A 21,040-nucleotide genomic window follows, 5' to 3' on the forward strand; every position below is an offset into this window, starting at 1 on the left:
TTCACCGTCCACCTCTGGAGCCGAGGTTCGTCGTGGCCAACCCAGCGCGGAGCTCTGGTCTGCACGCGGTCGATGGCCAGGCTAGGGAGACTACAAGGATAAGGATATCCAGCCTGTCACCCAGCCGGCTGTTGATAGCAGAGCACAGGATCTATCATCTTGCGCAAAAAGCAAAGCTTCTGCAGAAAAAAAAAAAAGACGGATTGGGGGCGTGGCTTGGCCACTGACTGGAATGGCCGCATAGTCTCAGAGCTCCTCACATCCACCGAGCAACAAGCAGCATCCAGCCCCATCAGCCTCACCGATCGGTCCCGCGGAGAGACAGAGCTCACCCCGCATCCCCGGGGACATGACCCGCGGCAGATCCGCCGCCCACAGAGCACGAAAACTCATGGAGTTTTACATGAAGCCCGCCAGCGTGCAGGCCCAAGATGGCGCCGAACGGGACGGACTCCCAGCGCCTGAGGCGACTCCCGCGGCCTCGGCGGCCCTCGCTCACATGGAGGATCCCCTTTCTGATATTGAGGAATCTGGGGCACAGCAGCACCCGCCAAGCATGTCCCCGGCTGATAGAGGTAAGAGATCAGCGATGTCCCCAGCACATTCTCCCTCTAAGCCGCCCCTAGTGAAGAGACAACATGGTGCTGACACTTGTAGTCCCACAGCAGCATCAGGAGACTCCTGCTCCTCTCAAGCAGCTTACAATACATCTGACAGCCCTGCTTCTGAGCACACCCTGAAGGCCATGCTACTTTCTTTGCAAGCAGATATGCAGAAAGAACTTAGATCATCCATTAACCATTTATTAGACAGAGTTGATGACATGGAAGATCGCATTGATCACATTGAACACCACCTCTCTGCAGCTACCAGTTCCCATAATACTATGGTGGACATTCAGGATGAACACTCTGTTGCCATTCAACAGCTGCGTCTTAAAGTCGCAGACCTTGAAGACCGCTCAAGGCGGAATAATAATATTAAAATCCGAGGAGTGACAGAAAATGTGTCACCTCCTGACATAACCCCATACCTGCATCAACTATTTCGTAAGCTTGTGCCTACCTTAACACCACAAGATCTCCTCATCGATAGAGCGCATAGGATCCACAAACCGCAACACCTGCCCGACTCCACACCCAGAGATATCCTGGCTAGGATACACTTCTTTAATTCTAAGGAACTGATTATGAGAGCCGCAAGAACCATGCGCAACCTCCCTGATCCCTTTACTAAAATTCAGCTGTATAACGATATCTCAAACTGCCACCTCACAGGCGCGCAGAGCATTTTCACAGATTACTGCGATACTCATTGAACACAAAATCGCATACAAATGGGGATTCCCCACTAAGCTCCTGGTAAGCTACCAGCAACAACAGGTCGCCTTCCTGACTCCCAAAGACGAGTTCAAACAAACAGTTGCATAACTGGGGCATTTCGCCCAACATACCCCCGGCGCCACCACTAAATGCTAGATCCACGAGGATCCCTACTAAATGGGCTACTAAAGTTAAATCATAACTCTCCGAGGACATTGGGGTACCCCTCAGGTCGCCCTCTTTATTGGCTGGTTTTCTGTAAACGAGTGAAGTGTGGATGACAGTTTCATTTCCCTCGAACCCTCCACGCCAACCTGCCATTGTGTGCTAGGCACACGGCATCCTTTTTCTCTTTTTTGGTTGTTGTTTTTTCACTGTCTGTAGTTCCTACAGGTACCGTTAATTAAGTTGCTTACGCCTCTGTATCACCCGGTCAGCGATATAGAGATGTGAGCACGGTCTTGTTGTTGTATTGACTTCTTGTTATTTCTTGTGACAACTACTAGTATCTGTTAAAGTTTACGATTGCGTTTATGCTTACAGTCTAACTACCACTTGCCTCCTCATAAGGTTCGCTCATCCTCAGTACCATATTGACAACTGCACTTAGTATAGCATGTCCCTTACTATCACCTCCCTCAACGTTAAAGGATTGAATAGTCCTTTTAAGCGATCCCTCTTATGGAGGGAAGCAGCTACTTCCCGATCAGACATTTTATGTATCCAGGAGACCCACCTGTCCTCCCAGAACCCCCCCACAATGTACCAATAAACGGTACCCACATATCTTCCACTCCCGCACAAACAAAAAAGTCAGAGGTGTATTGATAGCAGTGCGATCTACTGTCGCACTCACAGTATCAAGCGTAGAACAAGACCCCGATGGTAGATTCCTGATACTAGCTCTAGTTTCAATAAGAAGCCCTTGGTAATTGTCAACATTTACTCTCCCAACTCGCATCAAAAGCCCTTTCTTAAATCCATTCTGGCCAAAATTCAACACTATCCGAGAGACCAAGTTATTATATGCAGGGACTTCAACACAGTGATTGATCACGCGCTTGATCCCTCAACCTCCCGAAGGAGGCAGTCTACCGCCCTCTCCTCCTTGCTCCGTTTAGAAGACCTCTATGACCCTTGGAGGTGTCACCATGGTACTGAGAGAGATTACACATTTTATTCTAATGCCCAGAGATCAAACTTCCAGGATTGACCTGTTCCTGACATCCAAGGTGTTGCTCCAAGCAGTGTCCTCAACTGGTATTGGAGTAATTTCGTGGTCAGACCACGCCCCTATCTCAATGATTCTCAATTTATCTCCGTCCACTACCCCACTCACATTGTGGCGCTTAAACGCCAACTTAAAGCGGGAGTCCGCCGGGACTCCGCATTTTTTTTTTTTTTAAAAGCCAGCAGCTACAAATACTGCAGCTGCTGACTTTTAAAATAGTGACACTTACCTGTCCAGCGCGCCCGCGATGTCGGCACCCGAAGCCGATCTCCCGATTGTCTCTCGGGTGCTGCCGCCGCCATCTTGGGTATGGGAATCAGGAAGTGGAGCCTTTCGGCTTCATTTCCCGGTTCCCTACTGCGCAAGCGCGAGTCGCGCTGCGCAATAAGGACAGTCCCCGCTGCCTCTGGGATCTGTGTGTTTCCCAGCAGGCAGCGGGGGACTTTCGGAAAGGGGCGTAATCTACGCCCCTTTCCGCAGAGAGCTATCCCGGAAGTGGGTGCAGATACCTGTACTGTACAGGTACCTGCACCCCCCTCCCCCCTGAAAGGTGCCAATTGTGGCGCCGGAGGGGGGGGGGGGGGGGTTCCGATGAGCGGAAGGTCCACTTTAGGGTGGACCTCCGCTTTAATCAGCACTAAGGACACTAAGGAACAGGTCAAATCTGCCATAGATGAATACTTTACTTTGAACCAGCATTCTGTCTCCAATGACACTACATATTGGAATGCCCATAAAGCGGTTATTCGAGGGGTTCTACTAAAACTGGGGGGCCAGGAGAAGAAAAAACGCTCTGCGACTCTTAACATCCTTCTTGACAAAATAAAGTCCCTAGAGCGCAGAAACATGCTTGCTCCCTCTGACGCCGCCCACGCTGAACTTGGCAAACTTAGATCAGAACTGAGTGCCCACCTGCAGAGCAAACATGAGTTTTACCTCCGAAAACTCAAGCTTACATGGTATTCACAGGGAAACAAGTCGGGGAAAATCCTAGCCCAGCAATACAAACGTAAGACAGCCCAAACCACAAATTTCATATTTGGAAGATCCTAGGGGGTGTCAGGCTTACCAATCCCAAAGATATAGCCAACTGTTTTTGTTCGTTTTATCAACAATTATACAACTTAAAAGACTCCCCTATTGAGACACAGCCCACTCCCACAAACATCCAGACTTTTCTCTCCAACGTATCTCTCCCCTCCCTAGCCCCTTCACAATCAACGGACTTGGCTTTACCTTTTTCGCCCCAGGAAATTAAGAATGCCATTAAGGACCTACCTTTACACAAGGCCCCGGGCTCAGACGGCTTTAGCAATGAATATTACAAAACATTTGCAGAAACGCTAATTCCGCATTTATGTAACTCCTTTAATCGAATGCTCACCACCGGGGAGATCCCCACGGAATCCCTAGAGGCTACTATTTCCACTATACACAAGTAGGGTAAAGTACCACACGACCCAGCAAACTACCGTCCGATCTCGCTTCTTAACTCCGACCTGAAAATATTTGCCAAACTCCTGGCCACTCGCTTGTCACAACACATGACTCACCTAATACACCCGGACCAGATAGGATTCATCCCCCGACGTCAAGCCTCGGATGGTACCCGTAGGTTTGTGGATCTTATCCACTGGGTTGAGCAGAGTCGGACGCCTTCTCTGCTGATCTCTCTAGATGCAGAGAAGGCGTTCGACAGAGTTCACTGGGGATACCTTGAAGCAGTGCTGAAAAAATTTGGGGTGGAGGGCAATTTTTTGAAGGCTATTATGGGCCTGTACTCAACACCTACGGCAAGGATTCATACTTCAGGCATTCTTTCCAACCCATTTAGAATTACTAATGGTACTCGGCAGGGATGCCCGCTTTCACCATTGATTTTTGCTCTGGCGATGGAACCGTTGGCACTGACGATTCGCTTACACCCTAAGATTGAAGGTATAAATGTGAAAGATACATGCCATAAGATAGGATTATACGCAGATGACGTAATTATAGCTCTCACTGACCCGGCTAAGTCATTACCCGCCCTGACTGAAGTTCTGCATAAATTTAGTGAAGTGTCCATGTACAAATTGAATCACACAAAATCCGCCATGCTCGGCATTGGGATTCCTCCAAACGCTGAGATCAGAAATATCCAAAATCTCTCCCTTCTCCTGGGCCCCCAGTTCTTCTATGATGTATCTAGGCATTCAACTGGCTTCCCCCTCCTCTGTAATGCTTAGAAACAATCTAGCCTCTCTATTGGTGAAGTTGAACAACCTGACTTCGAATCTGACACCCATAAAAGTATCATGGGTTGGTAGGATTGCTCTAACCAAAATGTTTCTCCTCCCGCATGTACTTTATTTTTTCCAAACTCTTCCACTTCCCATTCTGACTGCGGATCTATCTAGAATGCAGCGTATCCTGGACTCATTCATTTGGGCTGGACGTAAGCCCCGTTTAAAGTCATCCGTCCTATGTACACCCACTGTTTATGGTGGGATGGGAGCACCAGACGTTAAAAAATATTATAAGGTGGTACTATTGGATCAAGGGAAGCAACTATGTTCGCCCAACTCGGATTCAAGGTGGAAACAAATAGAATCGGTAGCATTTCCTGATAGTCCTCAACTGTCTTTAGCAGCAATCTGGATGTCCCTGCCTATCACACGGCCTATCTTCCCCACAGTTCATGCCTTTTTAAAGCAATGGGCCGCAATATGTCTTGCCCCACAGGGTATCCATGGAGAATCATTGAGAAATCTACCTTTAATGGCGCTATAATTACTATCCCCAGACCTCCCAATTCAGCATTGGTTAACGGCTGGAATCAAAACGATTGGAGATCTGTACCTTCCGCCGGACCTAAAGTGTTTTCAACGATTGTCCTCGGAATTCAGGCTCTCACATAAGGACTTTTACATATATCTCAGAATCAGACATATCCTCTCCAAAGTGTTGACTTCTACAGAAAACACCTCTAAGGAGCTTCTCAAATACTACAACTGCCCTCTTAGTACTACCAAAGGAATATCCCTCATCTACACTCTTCTCTCCAGACCTACCTCCTCTACTAAACCCCCGAATGTGATCTACTGGGAATCGCAGTTACAACACTCTTTCTCGACAGACGATTGGCATCGTGTTCTACGTACCCCACTAGTCATCTCCAAGAACATCTCCCATTGGGAAACGCTCATGAAAATCACCCGACAAATTAGCAACCATCTTCCCCACACACTCTCCAAAGTGTTGGAGGAACTGTGACTCTATACTCTGGTGGAGCTGTCCTGCTATCGCCACCTTCTGGAACCAAGTTTCCTCCCTTGTACAGTCTCTGACCAACTCTTCCCAACAGCTGACTTCACGTATGGCTCTATTTGGTCTGGACTCCCACCACTGGCCCATCACGAGTCTACCTCTGGTACATCATATACTAATCTCAGCACGCCTGCTCATAGCCCGTGCGTGGAAAAAACCCCTCCCTCCATCCCTTAATGAGCTCATAGCTACCCTCAATGAACATTGTCGCATGGAATTTCTTTTTTCAAAAGTTAACATGATAGAACCTAGATTTGATAAACACTGGTCCTCCTGGCTGGCCCACCCAGGCTGCATAAACCTTACATGACCTCTTTTAGCATTCCACCCAGACCAGATAGAGCCGGCAGTGAGAATCACCTGATTGTTGTCCTTTGTTACTTACCTATCATTTATAAGTTAGCTGGATTTCACCTGAAGCTCTTAGTTATCTTCTTCAGTCTCCTCCTCTATATTAAGGGATTATGTTTTACACATGGTCAGACTTGTCTTATCATTGATAGGTGGTGCTGCATCCCCCCTGGACACAGCCCATAGGGGTGTCTGGGGGGGATGGGTCACCTCCAGATTTACTGGACCTTACCGCTCACAGATCGCGGACCGTAGCTGCAGGACTCCAAGCCTGTGATCCCAGGTACTAGCAGCATACGTTCCCTACTGAATACTTATTGTGTAAATGTACACCAGGTCCTAAAATTCCATGCCTTTTAACATGTAGTGTACAATATGTTATTATCGAATACTTGTTATTGTGATATATCTCAATAAATTCTTTTTGAAAGTAAAAAGACGGATCGATGGGCTCGTCAGGGTTCCTAGGTCCTTCTCCTTCACTAGGCAAAATATAACTGATGATTGCATGGCAGGCTGTGGGGTTGTTACCTAAGGGACCGCCCCATGTAATGCCTAGTATTCTCCTAAAGGTGGCGTAACAACCCAATGGCTAAGAGAGGAGCTGTATCAGTCGGTGAATTTAAGAGAAAGTGCTCTGCTCAGGAAGGGGGTAAAATCTTCTGGGGCTGAAGTGGTTAAGGGCACTTTCACACTGGGGCGATGGCAGTAAACCTTCGCTATTTTTAGCGGCGCTTTAACCGTCGTTTTAGCATTTGTTTTTTAACGTCCCACAATCACACCGTTCCAGTGTGAAAGCACTTTTGAGCATCTGGGAGGCATCCTCAAATGGAAGGTGGAGGAGAGCAAGGTCTCCAATAGCTTCCACACTGTCTTATCTTGATTGCAGAAATAAGTGGAGAGACTTATCTGCTCACTCATCTGTCAAAAGTAAACATCAGGGCAGTCTGCCAAGTTTTTTAACATGAAACACTGGCAGTTTAACCACTTAAAGTCTAAATCTTTGTCCGACACTTGTTTCTTTAGTTAAAATCAATATTTTTTGCTAGAAAATTACATGGAACCCCCAAACATTATATATATTTTAGCAGAGACCCTAGGGAATAAAATGTAAATTTTTGCAATATTTTATGTCACACTGTATTTGTCCAGCGGTCTTTCAAACGCAATTTTTTGGGAAAAAATATACTTCAATGAATAATAAAAAAAAAAAAACGAAACCGTAAAAGTTAGCCCAATTTTTTTTTGGTTTTAATGTGAAAGATGATGTTATGCTGTGAGAATCGTGATTTACCGTATATACTCGAGTATAGGCCGACCCGAATATAAGCCGAGGCCCCCAATTTACCCCCAAAAAAACTGGCAAACTTATTGACTCGTGTATAAGCCGAGGGTAAGACATGCCTGTCCATCCCTGTGTGTGTGTCCGTTCATCCCTGTGTGTCCGTCCATCCCTGTGTGTCCGTCCATCCCTGTGTGTCCGTCCATCCATCCCTGTGTGTGTGTGTCTCCATCCATCCATCCATCCCTGTGTGTGTGTGTGTGTGTGTGTGTGTGTGTGTGTGTGTGTGTGTGTGTGTGTGTGTGTGTGTGTGTGTCCAGCCTACCTGTGTCCTGAGCCTTTGTCCCGAGCCTCCGTCCCGTGCCGAGCCTCCTTGCCTCCGTGCCTCGCCGCCGTGCCTCGCCGCCATGCCTTGCCTCCGGTCCCGTCCCGTCCCGTCCCGTGCCGTGCCGTCCTGTGCCTTGCCTCCGTCCCGTGCCCTCTTCGTTCGTCGGCGGCCATTGTAAAATTCAAAAGCTGCGCCGCCGCCTTCGCCTGTGATAGGCGGAACACTGAATTTCCCAGCAGCCTGTGTTCCGCCTATCACAGACGTCGTATCATCCTCGTCCGTAGTACGAGGATGATACGAAGTCCGTGATAGGCGGAACACAGGCTGCTGGGAAATTCAGTGTTCCGCCTATCACAGGCGAAGGGGGAGCCGGAGGCGCGGCTTTTGAATCAGAATGGCCGCTGTCTGTCTGCTCGACACGCTGATCGAGCGGGCAGACAGCGATGACTCGAGTATAAGCCGAGGGGGGCACTTTCAGCCTCAAAAAAGAGGCTGAAAATCTCGGCTTATACTCGAGTATATACGGTATCTTCTAAGCAAAAAAAAAAAAAAAATTGCGATTCTCATTTTAGCCAGAATCGTGCAGCTCTAATAATATAAAAATCATAAGTGATGCAAATGAGAGAGAAAAAATTTAGATTATATATATATATATATATATATATATATATATATATATATATATATATATATATATATATAGAGAGAGAGAGAGAGAGAGAGAGCACGAGAGAGATGATCATATATACATGATGCATTATTATTATACAGGTTTTATATAGCACAGACAGTTTATGCAGTGCTTTACAACATTAGGGTAGACATTACAATACAAGACAGGGGGAATCAGAGGGCCCTGCTCGTTAGAGCTTACAATCTAGGAGGGAGGGTTATACAAAAGGGTAAATAGCTGTGGGGGATGAGCTAATGGAGAAAATAGTGCAGTTGTTAGATGGATGCAGGATAGGCTTCTCTGAAGAGGAAAGTTTTCAGGGATCGCCTAAACGTGGATAACTTTGAAGACATTCTGACAGATTGGGGTAGTGAGTTCCAGAGGATGGGGGAGGCTCGGGAGAAGTCCTGGAGGCAGATATGGGAGGAGGTGATGAGGGAGCTAGAGAGCAGGAGGTCTTGGGAGGAACGAAGTGGGCAATTCGGTTGGTATTTTGAGACTAGGCTAGTGGTGTAGCTGGGGGCAGAATTGTGGATGGCTTTGTAAGTGTTAGTATTTTGAATTTAATTTGTTGGGCAAGCGGCAGCCAATGGAGGGATTGGCAGAGAGAGGTAGCAGACACTGTGCGGTTTGAAAGGTGTACGAGTCTGGCAGCAGCATTCATGATGGACTGAAGGGGGGATAGTCTATTTAAAGGTGAGCCAATAAGGAGGGAGTTGCAGTAGTCAAGGTGATAGCTAACTAGGGAGTGAATCAGGAGTTTTGTGGTTTCATTCGTTAGAAAGGGGCGTAGTTTGAGATGTTTCAGAGGTTGAGGCGGCAAGCTTTGGAAAGCGATTGGATGTGGGGCTGAAAGGAGAGTTCACAGTCCAGCATAACACCTAGCACCCTGACATGTGGGGATGGGTGGATTGGTTGTGCCATTACTCTTGACAGAGAAAATTATTATTTTATTATAAATACATTATGCATTATAAATACATGTGATTAGAGGTAGACCGATATGGGTTTTTTTTTGGCCGATGCCGATATTTAGAAATCATGGCGGCCCGATGGCCGATATATAATGCCGATTTTTTGGGCCGATATGTTAGGCCGATTTTTCATCCCCCCCCCCCTTCATCTCATAAAATCGAACAGACACCTTTCACACTGTGGTGTTTTTCAGGCGCTTTTGGGCTTTTGGGCTAATAGCACCTGTAAAGTGCCTGCACAACGGCTCCCCTGTAGTCTGTATGAAAGCCCGAGTGCTTTCACACTGAGGTGATGCAATGGCAGGATGTTAAAAAAAAGTTCTGCAAGCAGCACATTTGGAGTGGTGTATACCGCTCCTCCACCACTCCTGCCCATTGAAATGAATGGGCACCACTGCCGAAGAGCATACAATGCGATTTGGCAGCGGCGCTTCATGGGCGCATTTAACCTCTTCCTCGGCCGCTAGCTGGGTTATAAGTGACCTGCTAGCAGCAGAATAGCACCGCTAAAATGACGGTAAAGCGCAGCTAAAACTAGCAGCGCTTTCCCGTCAACGCTTGCCCCCTCCAGTGTGAAAGCAGCCTTAAAGCGGGGTTCCACCCTAAAGTGGAACTTCCACTGATCGGAACACTCCCTCCCTCCGGTGTCACAATTGGCACCTTACAATGGGGAGGGGGGGGGGGGGGGGGTGGAGATACCTGTCAAAGACAGGTATTTACACCCACTTCCGGGCATAGACTCCCGTGGGAGTCCATGTCATTTCCTGCCCTGCCGCACTGTCTGCTGGGACACACACGGGTCCCAGTGACAGCGCGGAGAATTCCTATTGCGCTGCGCGACTCGCGCATGCGCAGTAGGGAACCGGGAAGTGAAGCCGATTCGCTTCACTTCCTGATTCCCTCACCTAGAATGGTGACGGCAGCAGCCGAGGCCGATCGATCTGGAACCCGGGACAGGTGAGTGTCCATTTATTAAAAGTCAGCAGCTGTAGTATTTATAGCTGCTGGCTTTTAATATTTTTTTTTTTTTTAGGTGGAATCCCTCTTTAAGTAATAAGTGATACAGCAAATTTCTTACATTTAAACATTTATTAAACAAAACAAACCTACAATCAGTTCACTTGTATGTATAATTTAGATTAAACAAAAAAACTATATATTAACCACTTCGCGCCCGCCCTATAGCCCAAAGATGGCTACAGAGCAGACGCTAACAGCCAGGAGGCCGTCCCTGGACGTCCTCCTGTTTACTTCCCCTCTGCGCGCCACCGCGGGCGCGCATCGGGGAAGTTCTGTGCTGGCCAGTCACAGATCGCTGTAAACGGCCAATCACAGCGGGCGTTTACAGCGCGATCGGCGTGCCCATGAGAGATGATCTCATATGTAAACATATGAGATCATCTCTCATCGCCGTTCTCCCTCCTCACACAGACAGCGTGTGAGGAGGAAGAGATGAACCGCTGTGAGATCTCACAGCGGTTAGTGTAAAAAAAGAAATTAAAAAAAGGAAAAATAAAGTGCTCATCTGTCCCCACTGTCACCTGTCAGTGCCATCTGCCCCCACTGCCACCTGTCCCCAGTGTCATGTATAAGTGCCATCTGTAACCAGTGCCACCTGTGATCAGTGCCACGTGTCATCTGTCATCAGTGCCATGTGTCATCTGTCATAAGTGCCACATATCAGTGCCATCTGTCATCAGTGCCACATAACAGATGGCACATGACACTGATAACAGATGGCAAGTGACACTGATATCAGTGTCACGTGTCATCAATGCCAGGTATCAGTGCCATCTGTCATCAGTGCCACGTATTAGTGCCAAGTATAAGTGCCATCTGTCATCAGTGCCATCTGTCAGTGTCACGTGTCATCAGTGCCACGTATTAGTGGCATCTGTCATCAGTGCCATCTGTCATCAGTGCCACGTCGGTGTCACATGTCATTGTCCTGGTGCTCCAGGGCCTTCAAAAGTGTAATAGGTATTCAACAATTTAATTATAATGTAATTTATGCTCCTAGAACATGTGACGGTGCTCCCTGCATGTTGGGCCTCTCTATGTGGTCAGGCTGTGGAAAAGTCCCACACATGTGGTATCGTAATACTCAGGAGGAGTAGCAGAATTTATTTTGGGGCATTATTTGTGGTATACACATACCACATGAGAGAAATAACCTATTACAATGACAATTTTGTGGAAAAAAATTAAAATAAAAAATCTTCATTTTGCAAAAAATTTTGCAAAAAAATTACAACATCAAAAAGCTCACAATGCCTCTTACTAAATACCTTTGAATGTCTACTTTCAAAAAAGGGGTCATTTGAGGGGTTTTACTTTCCTGGCTTGTTCGGGTCACAAGAAATGAGACCACCAGTACATCAAATGCGATCAATTTTGTGCGATTCGCACCACAGCTTGTGGACTCTCTAACTTTCACAAAGACCAAATAATATCCACTGATTTGGGTTATTTTTTACCAAAGATATGTAGCAGTATAAATTGTGGCCAAAATTTATGAAGAAAAATTTATAATTTGAAAAATTTTATCACAGAAACAAAGAAAAATGTGTTTTTTTTTTCAAAATTTTCTGTCTTTTTTCATTTATAGCGCAAAAAAAAAAAAAACACAGAGGTGATCAAATACCACCAAAAGAACGATCTATTTGTGAGGAAAAAAAGGACAAAAATTTCATTTGAGTACAGTGTTGCATGACTGAGTAATTGTCATTCAAAGTGTGAGAGCACCGAAAGCTGAAAATTGGACTGGGCAGGAGGGGTGTTTAAGTGCCCAGTAGGCATGTGGTTAAATATTAAATACACAAAAACAGATAATCAAAACTTTTGGACGAAAAAAAAATGGGCTAACTTTACTGGGTTTTTTTTTTTTTTTAAATCATTCATGTCTTTTATCCAAAAAAATTGCGTTTGAAAGACCTCGGCGCAAAATAGAGCTGCAACTAACGATTATTTTCATAATCGATTAGTTGGCCGATTATTGTTTCGATTAATTGGTTAATAACCTATAAAAAAAAGTGGGTCAAATTGACGTTCATTTTCAACCACAGTGACAGGAACATTTGGAAATAATAGAAAACTGCTTGGTCAAAGGAATTTTCAGACAGTGTATGTGGTTTTCATTCAGAAATTACATTCATTTTAATAACAGAATGTTAAAACCCAGTGAAAATTTCAAACACATTTCTATCATTCAGCGAATGTACAAAGATTTTTCGTCTGAATATTCTCATTTGAAAATTGATCGGTGTGGCCAGCATAAGGCTTGGTACACACATATGCAGTTTGCTTTTGATATGCATATGATATGTCTCATAGGAAACCATGTAAATGAACTTTAGTGCCTTTCTGCAAAAAGCACCAATAAACATATAGATGTGAACCAGGTCTAAGACATTTAGTAACATAATGGGGTTAAACAAACTAAAATTAGTAATTAGTAATTATAGTAAAAAAAAAAAATGAGATAATCACTACTTTAAGGGGTTATTTTTTTTACTGTAGAACTGTGAAAGTAATATTTACAGTAGTGATTATTTGCTCTTTTTGTACAATAAAAGGGCTCTTTTTTTTTGTTTAACCTCATTAAAGCGGAGGTCCACCCTAAAATGGACCTCCGCTCGTCGGAATCCCCCCCCCCTCCGGCGCCACAATCGGCACCTTTCAGGGGGGAGGGGGGTGCAGTTACCTGGATAATCCAGGTAACTGCACCCACTTCCGGGCTAGCTCTCTGCGGAAAGGGGCGTATGTTACGCCCCTTTCCGCAAGCGCCCGCCCCCTTCAGCAAGTGCCTCGCTGCCTGCTGGGAAACACACAGCTCCCAGAGGCAGCGGGGACCGTCCGGATTGCGCCGCGCGGCTCGCGCATGCGCAGTAGGGAACCGGGAAATGAAGCCGAAAGGCTCCATTTCCTGATTCCCATACCCAAGATGGCGGCGGCACGAGCGAGCGATCGGCTTCGGGTGCCGACATTGCGGGCGCGCTGGACAGGTAAGTGTCACTATTTAAAAGTCAGCAGCTGCAGTATTTGTAGCTGCTGGCTTTTAAAAAAAAAAAAAAAAAACGCGGAGTCCCGGTGGACTCCCGCTTTAAGTCACTGGCCGATTAATCGATTATGAAAATAGTAATTAATTTTATAATCGATTAGTTGTTTAAACCCTAGCGCAAATGCCGTGTGACATAAAACATTGCAACAACCACTATTTTATTCCCTATAATATATCATTTATGGGGGTTCTAAGTAATTTTGTAGCAGAAAATACAGGATTTTTACGTGAAAGAAACAAGTGTCAGAAAAGATTTAGTCTTTAAATAGTTAAACTGAGAACACACAGAGTGCTGTTCATTCATAAGTGTAAACATTGTATCTCTTTGCTCTTTTCTTGGCAGACTGCCCAGAGAAAGAAACAAGTCCTTCTATGAAGACTCAGGCAACTTGCACTGACTTCTATTACAGAAGTCATTTGCAAGTCCAGCTGAAGATATAATCTACCTTTTTACCAGCACAATTGGCTGATACCGATTAATTAAAAAACGCCAAATATTGGCTGATATATCGGTCGACCTCTACATGTGATACTAAAAGAAGGAATATAATATTTAAAAATAGAATGAATGAAGGACTGTGTTTTTTAGATACCATCACTGTTGTAAAGACATAGAAACAGTAACCGCATCCACATGAAACTACCCATATTACATGGGTTGTCCCAAGACATACAAGTTTTCATATGATTTGCAGAAGTCATGCATCTGTCCATATAAATATCCATTGTGTGGGATATTAATGAATCAAATTCATACTAAATTATTATATTTTGTACCAATTGCTGGGGGTCCCTAAACAATATATACATATATTCATAGCCCCAATATACAGACAAATACCCATTAAAAAAGAAAACATTTTTCTTTTAAACAAATAACACACATTTTCTGTCCACAGACACACCTAGTGGCTGAAGATGATATTACCTAAGCTTACCCGGTAAATCCCAGAATTCCCCAACCAATGGAGAATGAGCCAAAATCTTCTGGGCTGAGCTTATGATAATTTTATGAGCCTATTGTCCCAAATGGTATAAAGGCTGCGAGGGCTATAGAGAAGGATCACAGACCCACACACCAGATCCACCCCTAGACGATCAAGAAGTCTGCTGATATTTGACCACTCCCCGTCTTGCTGGACCTTGTGACTGGAACCACTTGATGTACTTAGATATTGGCAGACACCTTCCCCTTTTAAGCTATTGGTAAGATACAGACCATAATACCTTAATTATCTTTTTCTCTCAGAATTGTAGAGGTTACATTATACTATTGACTAGGGGTGTTGAAAATGATCGCCGCACCGATGCATCACGATTCTGCCCTGATGCGGGGAGCCAGAGTAATCGATTATGCATGACGTCATTTCGGCTCCTCCCCCCCCCCCCCATAGCTCTTTGCACTGATCGGCTGCAGCCTGGCTCTGTTCCCCGGCTAATGGATGATTTAACCTAAGCATGCTGCCCCCGCCCAGGCTCTCCCTCTCTTCAGGATTCGTAGCTGTGGACACGGGACACCCCTCTCATCTCCCCGATGGGCGGGCGCAGAGCCGCACGGAGCTGTGAGACAGATCACAAGCTGTCATCACATCCGTGGGATAGCAGTGGCGGAACAATCAGGGTTTGCCGAAGTCTAACTTGAGACTGAGCCCTGGAGATCCTGCAGTGTGGGGGAGCCATGCAATGACAGTTTGAGAAAACAGACTGATTTTTCCCATCCGTAGGACAGGAGAATCAGTCTGTACATTTAGGGGCTGGTGAGTGCAGCTGAGCAGAGTGTCTCCCGAGCTATCAGCTGTGAAGGAGAGAGAGGAGGAGGGGAGGTGTGCGCGGGAGATATGAAGAACAGTCAGCAGATACACATTCCAAGCTGTGTGAACTTCCAGCCTTGTCCCTGAATGAGTAAGAACTGCATTTTGCATTAAACATTGATCACTGAACTGTCCCTTTCTCCCCCTATCTGTCTCCCTCCCCCGCTCTGTTCTTTCAAGATCCAGTAAGCACTGGCCCTTATGCAGCCCATATATTGATTGCTTTTATTGTTTTGTTTGGTCACTACACTAACAAAAAAAAATTGATCCAATTCCCCCATCTACACATTCCAGGTGGATGGGGGAATCCTCCGACAGTGGACCAGTGGGCGAACAACCAGGCTTTCTGTCCTGTCCTTGACAGTGCTGGTCTCGGTGCCCATGGCAGTAGCAGCGCATTAGAACCCAATGCTGGCTACTTGGCGCATTAAGTCTGCAGTCTCTGACCATCTCCTGTACCATGTCTGCAGTCTCTGACCATCTCCTGTACCATGTCTGCAGTCTCTGACCATCTCCTGTACCATGTCTGCAGTCTCTGACCATCTCATGTACCATGTCTGCAGTCTCTGACCATCTCCTGTACCATGTCTGCAGTCTCTGACCATCTCATGTACCATGTCTGCAGTCTCTGACCATCTCATGTACCATGTCTGCAGTCTCTGACCATCTCATGTACCATGTCTGCAGTCTCTGACCATCTCATGTACCATGTCTGCAGTCTCTGACCATCTCATGTACCATGTCTGCAGTCTCTGACCATCTCATGTACCATGTCTGCAGTCTCTGACCATCTCATGTACCATATCTGCAGTCTCTGACCCTCTCATGTACCATGTCTGCAGTCTCTGACCATCTCCTGTATCATATCTGCAGTCTATGACGATCTCCTCTAGTATTTTCTTTGGGAGGAGCTTGGAACTCCAAGTTGTCTGCTGGGTTTAGACTTTGCTGCATGCAGGGAGTGTTGTCTTATTTTTTTTAAGAACATATAAAATAAGAACATTAAAGCGGGATTCCACCCTAAAGTGGAACCTCCGCTGATCGGAACCACCCCCCCTCCGGTGTCACAATTGACACCTTTCAGGGGGGAGGGGGGTGGAGATACCTGTCAAAGACAGGTATTTTCACCCACTTTTGGGCATAGACTCCCACGGGAGTCTACGCCATTTCCTGCCCTGCCGCGCTGTCTGCTGGGACACACACGGGTCCCAGTGACAGCGCGGAGATTTCCTATTGCGCGGCGCAGCTGGCGCATGCGCAGTAGGGAACCGGGAAGTGAAGCCGATTCGCTTTACTTCCTGATTCCCTCACCTCGAATGGCGGCGGCAGCAGCCGAGGCCCGAGCGGTCGATCGGCCTCGGCTGCCGGCATCGCTGGAACCCGGGACAGGTGAGTGTCCATTTATTAAAAGTCAGCAGCTGTAGTATTTATAGCTGCTGGCTTTTAATATTTTTTTTTTGGGCGGAATCCCTCTTTAAGTTCTGCTTGAATTTTTTTTTAAATGAAAACCGCACGCAGTAATCGTGATGCATCGTGATGCATCGCGGAATCGAAGACATGATAATCGTAATCGAATCGTGAGGCCGGTGAAGATGCACACCTCTACTATTGACATATCGATATTATCAGATACAGTGTGCAGGGAAATTTATCACTGGCATCACGTCATCACTGTCATCTGCCTACCTTGATTGTCTAGATTGTGTAGTATTGTTGCCATGTTTAGGGGAATTAAGACAAACTTGTTTACATCAATCTAAAATTCAGTGATCCCAGGAGGCGTTCTATTGCTTCATTTAATTTTAGTAGCTCTGTTGGTTTAATATTTATTTCAAATTGGCAATATTTTTCTGTTAACTTCATGAAACATACTTTGGATTCCTTCTGGCCGGCGAAATTCAGAGGATTGTTTCCCTGAGCGATATTGAGTTCTTGAATATAAAGCATAGATTACTGCACATATATTTTTCCAACTGACCAATTTGGGCTCCCCTGCGTAAACGGTGATATTTAGATAAACCATTTCATTGCCGTGTTGATTTTTTGATAATGTATGTGTGAAATATCAACCACCAGAAATTCTAATTCTGGATGAAATTGTATGACTATACTCGTTAAGTCAAATTATTTACTTATTAATTTTGTTGGTAGATTATACTTTGGTAAGAAAACCCCATAAATTAAACTCAGGAAAGGATTGTATGTACTGATATTCTGAAGTAGGTTCACAAAATTACCATAAGGTTGGAGGCACTGAGAAAAAACACTGAGATCTTAATCACTACACGCCCAAGCTATAGTCGAAAGACGGCTACAGAGCGGCGCTCAATTGCTGGGAGGGTGTCCCTTGGACACAGCAAATCACAGATCGTGCTAAATGGCCATGTACAAACATGTCATCACTGCAACATAAGTGTCACATGTCATGGTCCTGGTGCTCCAGGGCCTTCAAAAGTGTAATAGGTAGTCAACAAGTTAGATGTATAATCTATGCTCCTAGAACACGTGATGGTGCTTCCTGCATGTTGGGCATCTCTAAGTGGCTAGGTTGTGAAAATGTCCCACACATGTAGTATGGTAATACTCAGGAGGAATAGCAGAATGTATTTTTGGGTGTCATTTGTGATAAACACATGCCATGTGAGAGAAAATTACCAGTTACCCTTACCGGTTACAGGTTTTCTGGGAAATCTTCCAGGACGGCACACCTGAGATGACTGGTCTCACCTGGCAGTAAACACAATCAACAGCAGAGATTAAAAAGCCCCACCCATCCCTCTGACCCTCAGTTATGACAAAGTATAGGTCCACACCAGTGCCAGAGGGTACATTCTGTGAAGAATGAAAAAACATCACCAACAGTTAAGGGTAGGGAAGTAGGCCTGCAGTCTTGTAAGATTTCACAGAAAACAAGTTACCGGTAGGCGTAACTGGTAATTTTCTCCAGTCATCTTCCAGGACGGCACACCTGAGACAATAAGCAAGAAGTTCAGGCCTACCTTAGGGTGGGACCACCGCCTGTAGGACCTTCCTGCCGAATGCAAAGCCCTGAGGGGAAAACAGCTCCACTCTGTAGTGTCTCAGGAAGGTATTATGGCTCGTCCATGTTGCTGCCTTGCAAATATGATCGATTGAAGAGCCTGCCCTCTCTGCCCAGGTGGTCACCAGAGATCTAATCGAGTGAGCCTTAAGGTGGGCTAGGACCGGCTTAACCGATTGCTTATAAGCTATTGCTATCACCTGTTTTATCCACCTGGGTATTGTTGGTTTGGAGGCCTGAAGACCCTTTCTTTGGCCACAAAAGGTAATTAGAAGATGGTTCTAAATAGACGAACATACAACGTCTAACATCTAAGAGGTGCAATCATTCTTCCTTCTCGTTTTTGGGGTTCTGACAAAATGATGGAAGAATAATCTCCTGTGACCTATGGAACCCAGAGGTCACCTTTGGTAAATAAAGTGGATCCTGTCTGAGGTTTATCCTATCCTCCAGGATTAACAAAAAAGGCTCTTTAATAGTCAGAGCTTGTAGGTCGCTGATCCTTCTGGCTGTGGTAATGGCTAGAAGGAAAGCCATCTTAAGGGAAATGAATTGAAATGAAATTTGAGCCACCGGCCCAAAAGGCCCTTTCATTAGGGCATCCAAAACTAGAGACAAATCCCATGGTGGGAACCCGATTGTCCTTACAGGGGTTAACCTTTCCCTGGCCGACAAAAATCTTTTTACAAGGGGATCCCAAGCTAGACTACTGTCAAAGAATACTGACAGGGCTGCCACCTGAACCCTAAGGGTGCTGACCGCTAACCCCTGGTCTACCCCATCCTAGAGAAAATCTAAAACGGTCGGAACCGTTTGGAGAGCTCCTTCCTTAGACTGAACCCAGCGGGAGAAGACTTTCCAGACCTTGGCATAGATCTGTCTGGTGACTTTCTTCCTACTAAGGAGGAGTGTATCGATTACCTTCTCCGAACATCCCCTATTCCTGAGGATCTGCCTCTCAAAAGCCAGGCCGTCAGAGATAGAAACCCCGGGTCAGGATGAACGACTGGGCCCTGGCAAAGGAGATCTCACCAGACCGGGAGAGCAATCGACCATCTCCACATGGTGGGGAATCAGGCCAGCTTCAGCCATCAGGGTGTAATCAGAATGAGGTCTCTGCTTGACTTGGATAGTTTGTGCAACACCCGGGGAATGAGCACTGTTCCCTGGTGAGAGAGAAGAATCTCCGGACCTTCATGTTCTTCTGACAGGCAAACAAATCTATCTCTGGTCTGCCAAAATGACGGCTTACCAGAGCGAAAATCTCCTTGTTAAGCTCCCACTCTCCCTGACGATTGGGCTGCCTGCTGAGGAAGTCTGCCTGTAGATTGAGTGACCCCTTTATATGAACTGCCGAGAGCGAGAGAATATTCTCGGCCTCCCCAAGGATCTGTAGAGCTAGTGCCCTTAATCTGATTTTGTTCCTCCTTGGTGGTTCAAGTAAGACACCGCTAACTGAATATATGAGAAGATTTGTACCTCTCTCCCTTGGACCTGGAAAAGGCTTAATGGCTTCCTGACTGCCAGACGTTCCCTGAAATTGGAGGAAGCTCTGCTCTGACTGGGCGTAGTGATCTCCCAAATGAGAACCCCAGCCCCAGGAACTTGCATACGTTATGCTTATCGGATCTAGCTGTGTCTATGTCCGACCTCCCGATAGTTGATCGGGTTGAGCCACTACTCTAGGGAGTTTCTTACCTCCTTTATTAGAGGAACTGTCTCCTCCAGGGATTCTCTTCTCCCATCCCAAGAGTAGAGAAGGAAGCCCTGGAGCCCCTGGAAGTGGAGCTGAGCCCAAGGAACAGCTGGTATGCAGGAGGCCATAAGCCCCAGCACTCTCATAATGCTCCTCAATGAGGCCTCTCCGGCCTCGAGGAGGACTGTTACTGCCCCCTTTATTTTTTCAAGATCTTTTCCGGCAGAAGAAAAATTATCTGGGCCACCAAGTCTAGCTTGTACCCTAAGCACACTTTTGACTGCTATGGGATCAGGGAGGACTTCTCGCAACTGATCATCCAACCCAGTGAATCCAGAGTGGACAAGACTAAATGCCGGTCCCTCTGGAGCTGTTCTCGGGACGGACTGTAAATCAACAGATCGTCTAGGTATGGTATCGGTGCTACCCCATGAAGGTGTAAATATGATACCACCTCGGCGAGAACTTTGGTGAAGATTCTTGGACTGGCTACAAGGCCGAAAGCGAGCACCCTGAACTGCCAATGCTGTACCCCCCCCCCCTGCTCCGTGCATACAGCAAACTGCAGGTACTTTTGATGTTCCGGGGCAATGGGTACATGCAAATAAGCATCATTCAGATCCAACGTGATCATGAAAACTCCTTTCTGAAGGTGTTTCCTGACCATGTAGATGCTTTCGATCCTGAATCTTTTGTACAGCAAGTACCGGTTTAGCTTCCGCAGATTTATAATCAGCCGAAACTTGCCTGATGGCTTTGGAACCACAAAAATGTGGCAGTAGAAGCCTAGAGTCATCTGACTCACTGGAACAGGGGTAATCACCACCGCTTGTAGACTCTAACTTTCACAAAGACCAAATAATATCCACTAATATGGGTTATTTTGTTAAGAAAGATGTGTAGCAGTATAAATTGTGGCCAAAATTTATGAAGAAAAATTACTAAATTTGCAAAATTTTATCA

General features: G+C 46.0%; 1 protein-coding gene across 5 annotated transcripts in view; it reads right to left on the minus strand.

Moving 5' to 3' along the window:
* NDUFAF7 (NADH:ubiquinone oxidoreductase complex assembly factor 7) overlaps positions 1 to 21,040 on the minus strand; it is a 483,664-nt gene that overhangs the window by 399,576 nt on the left and 63,048 nt on the right. Inside the window, exon 2 of one of the 5 annotated variants that reach the window (XM_077486564.1) lies at positions 18,010 to 18,068. The exons of the other annotated variants lie outside the window; for them this stretch is intronic. The gene's annotated coding sequence lies outside the window, so the exon portion shown is untranslated. The remainder of the gene's footprint in view (positions 1 to 18,009; positions 18,069 to 21,040) is intronic. 5 annotated transcript variants of the gene reach the window in all.

This window comes from Lithobates pipiens, unplaced genomic scaffold (genome assembly GCF_037356315.1).
Source record: "Lithobates pipiens isolate NorthernLeopardFrog02 unplaced genomic scaffold, aLitPip1_a1.2 Scaffold_18, whole genome shotgun sequence".
Lineage (NCBI taxonomy): Eukaryota > Metazoa > Chordata > Amphibia > Anura > Ranidae > Lithobates > Lithobates pipiens.